This window comes from Phaseolus vulgaris, chromosome 4 (genome assembly GCF_051622355.1).
Source record: "Phaseolus vulgaris cultivar YP4 chromosome 4, ASM5162235v1, whole genome shotgun sequence".
Lineage (NCBI taxonomy): Eukaryota > Viridiplantae > Streptophyta > Magnoliopsida > Fabales > Fabaceae > Phaseolus > Phaseolus vulgaris.
In genome coordinates this window covers 28150990-28167556 of record NC_143501.1, presented here as the reverse complement: position 1 = coordinate 28167556, position 16567 = coordinate 28150990, and positions in this window count along the sequence as shown.

Here is a 16567-nt window from a genome sequence, read left to right as displayed (position 1 = left end):
CACTCTTTTACATTTATATTTCTTATTCATTAATAATATTATAAGTGTTGTTAAATGTAATGTATGAAATTTAATATTTATTTAACATTATATTCTACTTTTTTATTAATGTCATTGTATCATACTATTCTTAAAAAATTGTAATACAAGTACTTTATAATCCAAAATCTTGTACAATATCCAAAGTCTTAAATTTCTCTTATATCAAAATGTCCTCTTAAATAAGAATCAATCATATATTATATCAAGTTTTTTTATTATTAAAAAATTATGAAATAAAAACTAATTTTAAAAAAATAACTAATTACTAAATTAAATATTATTTTTAAAAAAAAAAAATTAAACTAATTTAGAATTGGAACCCACTTTGAGGAATGACATGAAGACAAAAGTTATGACAGAGATAGTAAAAAAAGAAATTGTTTCTCCATACTGAATGAAGACAGAGACAGAGAGAGAAGATTGAATGGGTGAAAAAATGGTAGAAATAAAAAAATAATAAAAGTGAAGTGAGAGTGAGTAATAGAACCTTTCACTTTCATTTTCTTTTCACTCACATGACTTATCCATGATCTTCTTAAATTTTCGTTTTCCTTTTCACCTGCTAAACTTCTATGGGATTGATGAAATAAATGAATGGAGAAGAAAGAGATTGAAGAAATAAAGTATTGTAGAAATTTTTTTTCCTTGAAGAATCTATTTGCAATAAATAAGTATACCTGTTTTTAGAAATTGAAAATCACGTCAATGAAATAGCTTTTTCCAAATAATATTTTTATATTATAATAAATTTAATTATATGTTTATAAATATAGTTAGCAGTACATTTTAAAAATAAACATTTCAAAACTAATATATTTAAATTATGTTTATAATATTACTCGTATTTATAAATATTATAATATATTAGAATGGGGAAAAAATACAATTACTTTAACTCTGTTTAAATGAATTTATGTAACTAAATTTAATTGGATTAGTTTGGATAATCTTTTGAATTTTAAAAATTCAAAATTAATGTGTGTCTCCTTTGTTTCAAGCTATGAAATGGTAGGTTGAGTCAGATCCAATTAAGGTAGCACCATGTCAAGCTCAGGTTGAGTTGAGTAGGCTCGGACATAGATCAAGTCAACTTAGGAGAAGGTCGAGTCGATTCAGTCTAGACCCAGGTCAAGTCGAGTTAACCCAAGCTTGGGTAGCGTCCACTCAACCCATGTCTAGGTTAAGTTGATTCAACTTTGATACACATCGCGCTAAGTCGGCCTAGATCCTGGTCGAGTCGAGTCTAGTTGAAGACAACCCAGGCTCAAGCTCAGCTTAGACCCAGGTTAAGCCGAGTCGGTCCATGCTCTAGATAAGTTGAGTCAGCCCAAGGCTATCTTAATTTAAGTTGGTCGAGCCTAAGTCGAGCAAAGTCAGACCGAGACTAGATAAAGTTAAGTAGGCCTTTCCTAATTCGAGTAGAGTTGACCTAAAACTAGGTCAATCCGAGTTGGCCCAACCTATGTTAAGCATAGTTAGCCCAACCTAACTCTAGCTTAGTCGACCTAGCCTAGGACTAGCTTAGTGGGCCCATGCCCGATCAAGCTTGAGCATGGGCACAAGTGATGTGAGTTGATTTTAGATTGACACATTTTATGGGTGGCACTTTGTTTATGATTTTTTATTTTTAGCAATGTAAGGTGAGATCCCAAAGAAGATCCCCACTGGACACGAACTTAACCAAGAGGTTAAGTAAGTGTGAATGTTCACTTCTATAGGGCAAAAGAAAAACACAAATATATGGTGATTATGGTGAATGGGGCAGAAATTAAAGAGCAAATGAAGCAAATAATGAATGAAGATGACCGAATGAAAAAGACATAAACAAGAACATAAAGAAGGAATGTAAATGGCATAAATGAAAGGAAGGAAAGGAGAAAAGATGAAGGAAGCTTATGGAGAATGGGGAGAATGGTCACGCTACTTGGAGGGTGGGAAACCCCAAGATAAGTGAGGAAGAGTCACCACTTGAAGTACTCACACAACTCAAGATAAGACCTAAAAATACTAGGAGACTATGCTCACTAATCACTCCTACAGAGTTTCCTTTCTATTTCAAAATTCAATGTGCCAATACATGGAGAAAGGCACCCTTTATATAGGAATGAGTGACTTGGAGGGCAAGATGAGTGGAGGGCAAAATTTATTTACAAAAATTGTCTCGTAAGAAGACCAAAAGAAAAAACATTTGATGCTCTGATTTATGCCCAGTTCTTCTTTTGTTGAGGTTCTTCCGACATTTGGTGGGGCCTTGTCTTGGAAGCTGAGATGACTTATCAAAGTGTGAAATGTCTCTTGTGTCCTTGGTCATCTTCTTGGCTATTTGGATTGTATCATGCCCCCCAAGTTGGAAAGAATTTGTCATCGAATTTAGAACTCCTGCAAATAACATAGTTAGTTTGTTCACATATAAGATATTGCTGTTGAACCAAGTGGTGTTCAAGTTTTGAAGAAATCCAAACCCTTTGAAGGATGTTGAAGCCTTGACTGTGCTTGATGTTGCTGTGCTGGTTTAGCTTAGTTCTGGGGTAGTTTATATGTTGTAATCCACCCTTTGATTAAATCTAAAGCATTAACATTCTCAATCTTTGTGAAAGTAAAATGTTTTCAAACTAAGTTAAAACAACCGATTGTTTTGTCGAAACAACCGATTGTTTGTACTTAGGTGTTTTGAGAAAAAGATTGAAAACTGTTTTTAAAATAGTTGAACTTGTTCCCGTATGCCAATACAGTCCCACATCGCTCAGGAATCGAGGTCAAGGGCAGTTTATATACTCCCTCCTCTCTTCACCCTTCGAGGCGCCTTTTAAGGACAAAATCGTGACAGAGCATCGACCTCCAAAGCGGACAATACCTCGGATGCAGTGATTGACCCTAGCGATGCTGCCCAACGACTTGAGGGCGGAACAATGGCGCCCACCATGGGACCGAAGAGGCTCCTTCGCCCCTCAACTAGGGGGATCCACTCCCCTTAGACCTCGACTGGGGGGCTTGTTCCCGTATGCCAATACAGTCCCACATCGCTCAGGAATCGAGGTCAAGGGCAGTTTATATACTCCCTCCTCTCTTCACCCTTCGAGGCGCCTTTTAAGGACAAAACCGTGACGGAGCACCGACCTCCAAAGCGGACAATACCTCAGATGCGGTGATTGACCCTAGCGATGATGCACAACGACTTGAGGTCGGAATAGAATTGTTAAGTACCAAAACAACCGATTATTTTTTTTGGGACCATAACAAAAAAACTATTTTCTGTTTGACTGAGCTTTAAATGATTTAACTGCTTACGCTCCAGTCATTAAATGCTTTGACCAATCTTTTAATGCAATTTAAGAGTTAGTTAAGATTTGATAACAAACTACATCTTTGAATATATTCAGAAAAACAGATTTGAGAATTAAGAATCTTTGACAAGTTTTTTCCTAAGAGTTTTGAGTTTTTCAAAGAACTGAGATTGCTAAAAGTTTGTGATTGATCAAAGTGTATGGAATAGGATTCTGCTTGTATTGATTTCAGATTATCTTATGTAACAAGTGTAATCCTTGTACTCTGTTGAACAAGTATTCGTTTCTGTGTTTTGCTGAGATTGGCTGTGTGTTCTTGAGGGGATCAAGATCAACAATCTTAGTGTTGGTGTGTTGATCAAGGGGAGTGTGTTTCTTGAGGTGTTCAAGGTCATTCTCTTGGTTGTTGTGTAAGTGATCAAGGTGTGATTGCTTAGTGGATTTCCTCAGGGTTCTGAGAAGACTGGATGTAGCTCTGGGTTTGGAGTGAACCAGTATAAACAACTGTGTACAATTTCTCTATCCCTATCTCTTTAAATTCAGTTTTGTCAATTAATAACTGGTATAAACAACCGATTGTTTCGGTAAAACAACCGATTGTTTTTCCAGTATTGTGCTTTTGCTTTATGTTTTGAAAAACTGAATTCTTAATCAAGGTTTTCTTGAAGTATTTTCATTCTAAGCTTAAAAGTTTACGAAAATCTTTCTTAAACAATTCACCCCCCTCTCGTTTAAGGCCATATATTCTAACAATTGGCATCAAGAGCTTGGTTCTTGAAAGTTATTCAAGTTGATCTAAAAACCATTTTTCTATGGCTGGAAAACTATCCTTTGAGGAAGGTGCTTCAATCTACAAACCACCTTTATTCTGTGGATTGAATTATAAGTTTTGGGAAGTAAGAATGAAAATCTTTATTGAATCTATTGATAAAAGAATTTGGGACTCAATTGAGAATGGTCCTTACATTCCAAAGCTCAAAAAGGATAATTCTTTCATTGCAAAACCTTTGTCCAAATGGCCAAAAGATGAATGTAAGATGGCCCAGTTTGATCGGTCTGCTCAAAACATTATAGCTTCTGCACTAGATACTAATGAATTTTTTAGAATATCAAAGTGCAAAATTGCTAAGGAAATGTGGGAGACAATCAAGGCTGCTCATGAACCAAAGGAAGCAACGACAAAGAGTCAAGCAAGAAGGAAAAGAAGGCAAAATAAGAAAAGCCTAAATCTTTGCTTCATGGCCAGAAGGGAGGATGACTCAAGAAGTGTAAGTTCATCAAACTCTTCAAACTCTGAAAATTATGGTCAATTGCTTCTAGCCTTTCAAGAAACGCATGAAGAAGCCAACCGATTGGCTCTCTTGAACAATCAGTTAAAAGAAAAGAACAGCTGGCTTGAAAACAGAGTAAAGGCACTGGAAGAGGATTTAGAAAATTCAAAAACAGATTTTGAAAATCTGGAAATCATTTACAAAAACTCCTCTTGCAAGTATGATACTCTAGTTTGTGAAAATTGCGAAAATCTTGAAAATAAGGTCCATTATCTTGTTAAAATAGTGGATAAGCTTTCTAAAGGCCAATCCAACTTTGAGAGTGTTCTAGCATCTTAAAACTGCGTTTTTGGAAAAGCTGGATTGGGTTTTAATCCACAAAACAAACAAGATAGATTTTCAAAATCATTTTCGAAAATGCCAGAAAAACAATCGATTGGACCATCGAAACAACCGATTGTTACATGCTTCTATTGCATGAGAAGAGGTCATTCTGTGAGGTTCTGTAAAATCAGAAAACATGTTGTTCCTAAAGGGCTTATGAAGTGGATTCCTAAGGGAAATAAAGCTTTAATTGATGAGTATAAACCAGATGGACCCACATTCATAAGGGGACCAAATCTTTGTACTTGAAAATTTGTTTTGTAGGAAATCTTGGAGGAGAGCAAGCAATTATTGATGGATTTCCTATGAGCTCTTCTTGGATGTTTGTTGAAGATGGTGCGGAAGCTTAATGGAAGAGATGAACAAGGTCCTCCTAAGAGGTGTGGTGACCTTGAAGGTGCATGAAGAGTGTGGAAATGGGGAGGTTCGGCCAGCCCCTTTGAAGGTGGTGAAATGAAGATTAAAACCTAGAAGCTAGGTAAGGAGTAATGTATGGCACTAAATTGGCAGCATAACAATACTCTATTCAATCTTGAAAATACAAGGTGTAGGCTCCTCCTTTTATAGGCTAAGGAGGACCATAATGCAACCCTAATGCTAATCAAAATGAAATGCAAATTTACATCACATGGAGCACATGGCCATGTGGAGAATCCTTCTAGAAAGTGACCAAATCTTTAGCAAATCTAGGTCAAGTCTCATGGAATCAAGTTTATGCTATTTACACCACAACTAATATTAAGCTATCCTTAATGGGCCTTCAAGTAGCATATACAAGGTGCTTCTTCTCTCATCCATAGCTTGGCCCAAGTCTCACATCAGTAGCTTGGTCATGGACCTAGTAATAGGTCCTAGACGGTCTACCCTTCCTTCTAAACGTTCTCCCTTTAGACGCTCTCCACCTTGTGCTAGACGCTCTTCACTTTGGCCTAGACGCTCCTTCCTTTGGCCTAGACGCTCTTGGTTAGGCTTTGGATGCTCACGTCTTGGCTCTTGTCTTCTTATATGAGGTTGTGTTTGGCCCTCTTCCATCATCCCCTCCCTCTTGAAAAGGATTTGTCCTCAAATCCAACGCTTTTTCTTCAACTAGGGGGATGGATGTGGCTGGATGGTGTCCATCATCTCCTCCTTCTTGAGAAGATCTATCCTCAGATCTACAGACTTGATCTCGAATAGCAGCCTCTTGTTTCGCCAAAGCTTGTCCTCCTGGATCAAACGACCACCTATAGAAATCATCAAATAAAGCATAGGTGTTAGTTTGAAAATCAATTTTACTATGTTGCAATTTTTGTTTTTCTTTTGGTTTTGGCAACTGTACCGACCCTGTAGTCGGGAGTGATGACGTGGCAGCAAGCGAAAATATAGGCGTGTTGAACGGAACACTTGGCTGATAGAAGGGAAGGACATCGGGAAGTCTATGTAGTCGCCAATCGTTAAGTTGGCGTGCTCCGATCTCTACATACCTAAATCGGCGGTCACCAGGCTTGTGTCGTAGTCGCCGTATGCGAGCTTAGACGACCAAGTGGTCAGAGATCGCCGACAGGGGGACATCGCTGAAAGATCAGGGAAGCTTGTTCAAAGCTTTCAAAGGGCACAAGTACGAAGGATGAAGTTATCAGATGATCATTCCCTAGCCAGAGGTTGAGGCCAGGGAACAGTTTACCAGAACATGCACGATGAGCAAGTAATGCAGATCGTGATAGCGACAGGCGAGACCACAGAGAAGGTGTGCATGGTGACACCCTATGCTCGCCATTAGAAGAGATCGCGCTCCAAGGCAGCTATGCACCAAGTTGCTCCTCATCTGAGTAACTTAGTCGAACAGCCTGAAGAGTAGAAGTGGCGCTCAAGCAGAAGACGTTCCAGATGGTGGATCTTATCGCCATTCCCAACATAGCAGCCAGGCTTAAGGCGCCTGAAAAAGTGGGTGACAAGGTGTTAGGACCAAAACCAAACGCCTGGTGTGAGTTCCACCAGAGTTTTGGTCACACTATTGATTCGTGTTTGGCCCTGGGATACCAGCTCGACGACCTGGTCAAGAGCGGCTTCTTGAACGATTACCTGCTGGACAAGAGGACGGGAATTGCGTCGAGCTCCCAGCCGGCAAGTGGTGAGGCTCAGCAGCATGAGATGCCCACTCATGGCGAGATCCACACCATCGCTGGAGGATTCTCGGGTGGTGGATGCACTGCGTTACAGAGGAAGAAATACGCAAGGTCTGTGATGACGGTGGATATGTTCGAGGATCACTCACCAGATGTGGACATCACGTTCACAAAGGAGGATCTTAGGGACGTTGTGCCTCACGACAACGATCCCATAGTCATCTCGCTTGTCACGGCAGGAAGGAAAGTCCACCGGGTACTGGTGGACCAAGGAAGCTCGGCGGATGTAATGTTCTGGCCGACTTTCACGCAGTTGCAACTACCCCTTGACCAGCTAAGACCCTATGGAGGGTGCTTGTATGGGTTCGCTGGTGATCAGGTGGAGGTCAGGGGGTACATCGAGCTAAGAACAACGTTCACGAATGAGGTGGCTTCGAGGACGGAGAAAATCAAGTACCTCGTTGTGAATGCCCCCTCAGCACATAACATTCTGTTGGGGAGACCAACCCTCAACAGAATAGGAGCTGTGCCCTCAACTAGGCACATGAAGGTTAAGTTACCATCGATGGAGGGGGTGGTGATCACCATCAGATCTGACCAAAAGGAGGCGAAGAAGTGCTATGAGAATAGCCTCAAGAATAAGAGGTCAGTAAGTTACATCACCACGACGCCGCCTCCCGATGTGAAGCCCAGGCCTGCAGAATGGTGAGTTGTTGATGCGGCGATGGAAGTGGCCGCCGAAGGCGATGTCACCATGATGGATGCTGAGGTTGAGGGAGAGAGCGCACGGGAAGAAGAAGCGAGGAACCGCCCAGAGGAAGCGAGGGAATCGGAAATCGTCAGGGCGGTGATCGCCAGGGAAACCAGACCCAAACCCGTCGAGGAGTGGCTCGAAAGGGAGATCGGGGGAAAGGTCTTCAAGCTGGGAAGATCTTTGGAGGTTGAGCTCCAAGACCAGATCGCCAAGGTGATAGAACGGCATCTGGATGCTTTTGCATGGTCTGCTTCGGACATGCCGGGAATTGACCCCGATTTCTTGTGTCACCATCTGGCAATGGACACACAAGTCAGACCAGTGCGGTAGAGAAGAAGGAAGTTCAATGAGGAGAGGAGACAGGCGATTAGGGATGAAACGCAGAAGCTCCTCGCCGCAGGCCATATCAGGGAGGTCCAGTACCCTGAGTGGTTGGCTAATGTCGTGCTGGTGAAGAAAAGTAATGGGAAGTGGCGCATGTGCGTCGACTTCACTGACCTGAACAAGGCTTGTCCAAAGGATTCGTATCTTTGCCGAGCATAGATGCCCTGGTCGACAGTGCAGCAGGGTGCAAGTTGCTGAGTTTTCTGGACGCCTTCTCGGGGTATAACCATATAAAGATGCATCCTATGGATGAAGAGAAAACTGCCTTCATGACCGAGAGGTCGTGCTACTGTTACAAGGTGATGCCCTTTGGGCTGAAGAATGCGGGGGCCACGTACCAAAGATTGATGGATAAGGTACTTGCACCAATGTTGGGAAGGAATGTGCAAGCGTACGTAGATGATATGGTCGTGACTTCGCCAGAAAAGAGCAAGCACGTCTCGGATCTGGAGGAGTTGTTCACCACAATCGCCAAGTTCAGATTAAAGCTGAACCCCGAGAAGTGCATTTTCGGCGTGGAGGCAGGGAAATTCTTGGGTTTCCTTTTGACTGAAAGAGGAATAGAGGCAAATCCTGATAAGTGTGCTGCCATATTGGCGATGAGGAGCTCGGCTACCGTGAAGGAGATGCAGCAACTTACAGGTCGAATGGCCGCTCTGTCTCGTTTCGTATCAGCTAGCGGAGAGAAAGGCCATCCGTACTTCCAATGTTTAAGGCGAAACAACAAGTTTGTCTGGTCGAAGTTGTGTGAAGAAGCCTTCGTGAAGCTTAAAGAGTACTTGGCGAGCCCACCGGTTTTGTGCAAACCCTTAGTAGGAACCCCTCTCAGGTTGTATTTTGCTGTGACTGAGAGGGCGGTGAGTGCGGTGCTCGCCCAAGATCAAGACCAGGCTCAGAAGCCTATTTATTTCGTCAGCAAGGTATTGCAAGGCCCGGAGGTGAGGTATCAGGTCTTGGAGAAAGCTGCACTAGCTGTAGTATTTTCGGCGAGGGGGTTGCGCCACTATTTTCAAAGTTTTACAGTGGTGGTGATGACCAACTTGCCCATCCAGAAAGTCCTGAAGAAGCCTGATGTAGCTGGGAGAATGGTGAAGTGGGCGGTGGAGCTGTTGGAGTTCGACATCAAATATGAGCCTCGAGGACCGATCAAAGGGCATATTTTTGCTGATTTTGTGGTCGAGCTCTCGTCAGAAGCAGCACGAGTTGAAGGGGATGATTTTCGTTGGGTACTCTCAGTGGACGGATCGTCAAACCAGCAGGGTAGCGGTGCTGGAGTCATTCTGGAGGGGCCCAACGGCGTGCTGATAGAACAATCCCTGAGATTTGCTTTTAAAGCCAGCAACAATCAAGCAGAATATGAGGCGCTGATCGCCGGAATCTTGTTGGCTAAGGAGATGGGGGCTAGGGTGCTGATGGCCAAGAGTGACTCGTTATTGGTCACGGGACAAGTAACGGGCGAGTTTCAAGCCAAAGATCCACAAATGGCGGCTTACTTGGAGTATGTGCAGGAGTTGAAGAGTTCCTTTGTCTCATTTGAAGTGGTGCATGTGCCCAGAGAGCAGAATGCCCGAGCAGACTTGCTAGCCAAGCTCGCCAGTTCGGGCAAGGGGGGTAGGCAGAGGACAGTGATCCAAGAAACTCTGAAGACGCCTAGAGCATTTATGGCAGACCACCTAGTTCTTCAGATAAGCAAGTCGACGGAAAAAGCGGCGAGGAGTCACAGGTCCTTGACTCAGGAGACCTTGAGATCGCCGAGAATAAGAGCATGTCGGGGGGAGAGGGTGAACATGACGCAGGTCTACGCTACGCATGAGCCAAACACATGGATAACGCAGTACCAGCGCTGCCTGGCAGATGGCCTTCTCCCGCTGGATCCGACGGAGGCTAGGAAGATAAAGAAGAACTCCAGCAAGTTCACCATGATAGATGGCGAGCTGTATAGGTTTGGGTTTACACACCCACTCCTAGAATGTGTGCACGGAGAAAAATGCACTAGAATTATGGCCGAGCTCCATGAAAGGATATGTAGAAGTCACGTCGGGGGTCGAGCTCTGGCTGCAAGAACTCTCCGTGCAGGGTATTACTGGCCAACGATGAGGGAGGACTGCAAGAAGTATGCACAATGTTGCAAGCAATGTCAGCAACACGCCGATTGGCTTAAGGCGCCTCCAGAAGAGTTAAGGTCAATTTACAGCCCTTGGCCGTTTCATACGTGGGGAATTGACATTCTGGGACCTTTCCCATTGGCGATCAGGCAGATGAAGTACTTGGTGGTGGCGATTGAATACTTCACCAAGTGGATCAAAGCAGAACCAGTAGCCCAGATCACCGCACACAAGATCGAGAGTTTTGTATGGAAGAACATCGTGTGCCGGTTTGGTGTGCCTAAGCGCCTGGTGTCAGACAATGGGACTCAGTTTGCAAGTCACCTATTGAAGAAGCTGTGCGAAGAGGTGGGAATACAACAGGTGTTTGCATCCGTCGAGCACCCTCAGACTAATGGCCAAGTAGAGTCTGACAATCGGGTGTTGCTAAGAGGTTTGAAGAGAAGACTAGAGAAAGCCAAGGGATCGTGGGCTGAAGAGGTACCCGACATAGTTTGGGCGTACCACATCACTAAGCAGTCAGGAACCCACGAGACCCCGTTCAGCTTGGTCTATGGATGTGATGCAATGATTCCAGTGGAAATCCAGGAGAGCTCGCCGAGATTCCAGAATTTTGTGGCGGAAGACTCGAACGAAGAAAGAAGATTGAATCTGGATTTGCTGGATGAGGTCAGGGAGGAGGCAAGGGTAAAGGCTGAGGCAGTGAAAAGGAGGATTGAGCGAAGGTATAACTCGAAGGTGATGCCAAGGCAGTTTAGAGAGGGCGACCTGGTGATGAGGAAGGCCCATCAGTACGAGATGGAAAACAAGTTATCGCCTAAGTGGACAGGACCGTTCAGAATAACCGAGGCGCTCGGGAACGACGCCTACCGCTTAGAGACGTTGGAAGGAGTGGCGATTCCTCGCACCTGGAACGCCACACACCTCAAATTATATTACAGTTAAATCTTTGTAAGTAAAAACGAACATGAAGAGATTTGCAAGCTTTCTGTTAAAACCGTTTGAAGGGGGCACTCTTTTTTCCCTAAGGAGGGTTTTTAATGAGGCCACCCAATAAAGAAGAGTTTTCAAAGAGTTTAAAGCATCTAAGATTGCATGCTTGTTGTGTCGAAAGTTTTAGAAAAAAGAACTTATCACTCGTATGTGATTCAAGGCAAGTTTAAAGTTATGCTACATGCTTTCTAAGTAAAAGTTTTAAAATCCCCATCGTTTTTCGGCAATTGGCGGCATCAGTTAAAGTTTTAAAGTCCTCATCGTCTTTCGGCGATCGGAGGCACCAACGATGACTAAAGACCTCAGCGCTCTCGTGCGTTTGGAGGCAAGAAAAGAAAAAGACCTCCTTGCCCTCGAGCGAGTGTAGGCGAGAAAGATTAAAAGACCTCCTCGCCCTCGAGCGAGTGCAGGCAAGAAAGAGAAAAAGTCCTCAGTGCATCCAGGGGGGAGGAGATGTACACCCTGGGCAAGTTGAGGCACCAGAAAAAGACCTTCTCGCCGTTGAGCGAGTTCAGGCAAGAAAAAGACCTTCTCGCCGTTGAGCGAGTTCAGGCAAGATAAAGTCCTTCTCGCCGTTGAGCGAGTTCAGGCAAGATAAAGTCCTTCTCGCCGTTGAGCGAGTTCAGGTGAGAAAAAGTCCTCCTCACCTCAGAGTGAGTTCAGGCAAGATGAACTGAAAAGTCAGAGGTGTTCGTGACCTTAAACGGCGGGAAGGGAAGGAAAACGCCTCTCCCCCTTTAAGCGAAACATCAATATTAACTTAGTAAGACCAGAGAAAGCTTCGACGCTTGTAGGCGGTGTGAAGACAGATAAAATCCTTCTCGTCTTGAACGAGTTCAGGTATGGCGTGAAGGGTGAAAGAAGTTTAAAAGATAGCTAAGGTAAGTTCAAAGAAAACACCTCGCTGTCCAGCTTATTGTTCTGAAACTCAGGGAGGTAGAGAAGGATCCGAAAGGCGCCTCTACCCCCCAGATGAGGGAACAATAGCCAAGTTATGAAGGCAAAGAAAGCTTACATCGCCAGAACTCTATGGCGATCAGAAGAATTCCAAGCGATGGCAGGAGTAAAGGCTAACCTTGCCGGGCAGATCAGGTAAACTGTATTGTGATACCAGTTTAAGTTAAAACCTGCTGCCAAGTAAGTGGATTATGTTGAGGTTTATTGCCTTAAGTATGCAAGTTGTATTAAGAGTCATCGTTTGAGAGTTAATAGTTGCTCAAATTTTACTTCGAGTTAACAGTTTGATAAATTGTTATAAGATTAACAGTTTGCTCGAGTTCAAAGCAGTGAGTGAACGGTTAAGCCCGAGGAATTGCTAAGTTAATTTGTTTAAGCGAGTTCTACCGGTTATGTTGGTTAATCACACAGCGAGTAAGAGGCGTTTGAGGCACGATATTAGAAAACAACATCTTAAGCAGAAGGAGTTATATAAAGCAATGTCAGTTCAAGTACATACGAAGAAGAATTACATATAAAAGTTTTTACAAACAGAAATGAGCACCAAGTTTCAAAAAACAAAATGATGGAGGGAGGCGATTAATCTTCAGAGGGCACGATCTTCCCATTCACCACTTTGTTGCAGATTGACACCATGGAGAGATCGAGCTCGGGATATTGGCACGAGACTTGCTCCAAAGCGGCGTCGAACCCGGCGGAAAGGACTTGGGCGGAGCTTTGCTCGAGCTCTTGAGCTTGTTTCTTCAGCTCGTCGGTTTGCTTCTTCAGCCCTTCAGTTTCTTCACGAGCCCGAGCAAGCTCTTCAGCAGCCTTTTTGTTTTCCTCCCGAACCTGGGCCAGCTCTGCAGCAATCTTTGTGTTTTCCTCTTGAGTTTTGGCGAGCTCAGCCTTGGTGTCGTCCCTCTCCTTCTCGACCTTCCCAAGGAGGACCTCCCGATCTGCCGACCTCTTTTCAAGGTTTTCCACCTTGGCCGCATCTGCTTTCATTGCAGCCTCCAAGTTGGCCACCTTGAGCCTGTAAGGTACAAGCTTACTCTCCAGCTCGATTTTCTCTTGAGCTTGGAGGTGCAGTTTTTGGTGCAGATCGGAGGCCTCCTTGCGCGCGCCTCTTAGTTCAGCATCCATGGCGTCCTCCAGCCTTGAATGGTCAATTTCTGCCATCATCAGATTGCAAGAAAGCTTCTCCGCCTCCATCCTTATCAGGCGGTTTGACTCCTTGAGCGCCGCATTCTCATCTTTGAGCTTCTTGCTCGAGTTCTTCACAGCCTTCGTTATAATTGAGGGGAGATCCTCTGCCATCATCTTCAGTTTGGTTGTGAAGGGTCCCCAGATCTCTTCGATGGAGGGGGGGAAGTTTGAAGTTGTTGCTAGTGGAGGTGCTGGAGGAGCTTGGTGCTGACTTTCACCACCACCCTCTTGAGTTTGAAGGGCGAGGGGGGTTTCCTGGCGTGGTGGTGAAGTCGGAGACTCAGTTATCAAAATTGGCGAGTTATGGCCACCTTCATCTCCTCCTGGTGCAGCCCCAGCGATAGAGGTGGTTGAAGGAGGACCCTCTCCAGTAGATACAAATGGCGTGGAGGCGCTCGGAGGATTCTCAATGAAGTTTGGGTCGCTGCTTTCAACCACGGGGGGTGCGACGGCCAAGGGAGTTGCTTGGACTGGTTGTGTTGGAGCTAGAGGTGAGGGCGGTGTTGGAGTTGGGAGTGCAGGTGGTGAAGAGGGAGCCACCCTTGTTCTTTTGGTGACAAGGCCATCCTCAGTCACCTCGTCATCTTCTTCTTCTTCTTGTACTACTTGAGGAGTTTTCCTCTTTGGCTTCCTCAAGACAAGCTTTTTTCTTTGAGGGGCGGCTAGTGCCTCCGAAGGAGTTGGACCTTGGGGAGGAGTTCTGCCCTGAGCAATGGCGATCTCCACTACCGAGTTGGGTACGGTTTGGGAGCCCGTCGCCAGCTTGTGAGATCGGGCGATCGCCCTCAGTTAAGCTAGTTTGCCTTTTCCCAACATGAAGTCTGCACAGGGTAGAAAATAGATGAGTAAGCACAAAAGCAGAAGCAAGATATACAAGTATATGCACGTAGGAATAACGCAAGCAAGTGGCACATGGATTCAAAATCAAGACCAATACAGAACAAGTAGAACGCCAAAGAATGGAATGGTAGAAACGCTAAGTTGCTTCCAGCACAAAACAAGAGTCTTAGTGCTGGGGTAGGGGCTGACCTATGTGAGCTTCAAGTTGGCCTCGGAGAACTCGAAGGAGATGATTGAGGCGGTAGGGAAGGTGATGTTGGCAGCTGCTACGCTCTTCTAGAAAAGGCAGAGATCTTTGTCTAGCTCGCCCATGTTGTCGGGACTCCTTGGCCTCCTGAAGCATTCTTTGGAGTCTTTGTTCCCCTTGTGTACCCAGTACAAGGGGAAACCGTCGAGCAGTGAGGGGTCTTGCTCGTTTGGGCGCACGTTGATGAACTTTCCTTTCCAGTCTTTGTAAGATTGCTGGAAGATTGAGAGGATTGACCTCCCAGCAATCCTGTTTAAGCTAATCCAGAGGCGGTCTCCGGGATTCTTAGCCTCGAACAGGAAAAGAAAGACATCTACTGAAGCCAGCAGCCCCAGGTGTGTGCAGATGATTTGGAACGCCCTTACAAACGCCCAGCTATTGGGATGAAGCTGGGCGGGGGCGATATCGAGCTCGGTTAGCAGCTCTCTTTCAAAGCGAGTAAAGGGAAGTCTGAGCTTCACTTTCTTGAAAAAGGTGGCGTAGAGGAAGCAGAACAACTCGCCGTTGTTCCCTTTGTCGTCCGCACAGATCGGCTCATCCGGGAAGCAGGGCAGCACGACCACCTTGCTATCATGTTCTTTGTGGAAGGAGAGGTCGGACTGGTCTCCTTTCCTTAGTCGGAGTACGCCCAACTCCGTGTTTATTGAAGAAGTCTCTTTTAACAAGAGTGGGGTGGCCCAAGGGTAGAGTTCCTTGTAATCTTTTGGAGGCAGGGAGGCTCCTCCGGCGATCGGTGGAGTTGCCTGAGCGGGATTGGTGTGAGAAGAAGCAGGCCTCTCAGCCTGATTAGAAGGAGCATCAGAGGCTCGTGGTGGATTGCGTGCTGGTGGAGGATTTGCCCCAGGAGCAACCGTACGCGTTTGGGGTGGAGGGTTTCGCGACGAAGAAGGAGGGTTCGCGGTGGATTTTGTGTGAGCCATCGCAGGAACTGCAAAGGAAAATGAAAGGGATGAAACAAAGCCAACAGAACGACTCGATTGAGAACGAAGAAGACAGAGCGAACGAACAAGAGTTCGCTGGGATGAACGTGACGAAGAACAAAGCCCTAAGCTACGAGAGAAGGAGAAAAGGAAAAAACAGCCCACAACATATGCTTCAGACAGATAATGGATGATGCGAATCGGTTAAAATGCAGCAAATATCAACAGAAGAAGTAAAAGGGGTACCTTTTTGTGATCAGATGAGCGTTGAAGAGAGTTGGAGATTGAGAGAGTTGAGAAGCTTCGTGGGTTCGCAGAGAAAAACTTAAGAACGTTTGAGAGTGCAGAAAGATGATGGAACAGTGGAAGTGCAAGGGGTTTAAAGGTTTTTCGAACGTTTTTGGAAGCGCAAACGACAGCTGAAGATGACCGTTGATGAAGCCACGTGTCGAGCGATTAGAAAAAGGGGTTTGGTGGAGCGTCAGGAAAACAGAGGGTACGAACGTTCGGAATTCCGTGCTAGCGCCACGTAGATCGACGGTGATGTGACCTCTTAGTCTTTTCGCTGGACAAGTCTTCGCTTAAGACTGGGGAGCTTGTGTACCGACCCGGTAGTCGGGATTGATGACGTGGCAGCAAGCGAAAATATAGGCGTGTTGAACGGAACACCTGGCTGACAGAAGGGAAGGACATCGGGAAGTCTGTGTAGTCGCCAATCGTTAAGTTGGCGTGCTCCGATCTCTAGCATACCTAAATCGGCGGTCACCAGGCTTGTGTCGTAGTCGCCGTATGCGAGCTTAGACGACCAAGTGGTCAGAGATCGCCGACAGGGGGACATCGCTGAAAGATCAGGGAAGCTTGTTCAAAGCTTTCAAAGGGCACGAGTACGAAGGATGAAGTTATCAGATGATCATTCCCTAGCCAGAGGTTGAGGCCAGGGAACAGTTTACCAGAACATGCACGATGAGCAAGTAATGCAGATCGTGATAGCGACAGGCGAGACCATAGAGAAGGTGTGCATGGTGACACCCCGTGCTCGCCATTAGAAGAGATCGCGCTCCAAGGCAGCTATGCACCGAGTTGCTCCTCATCT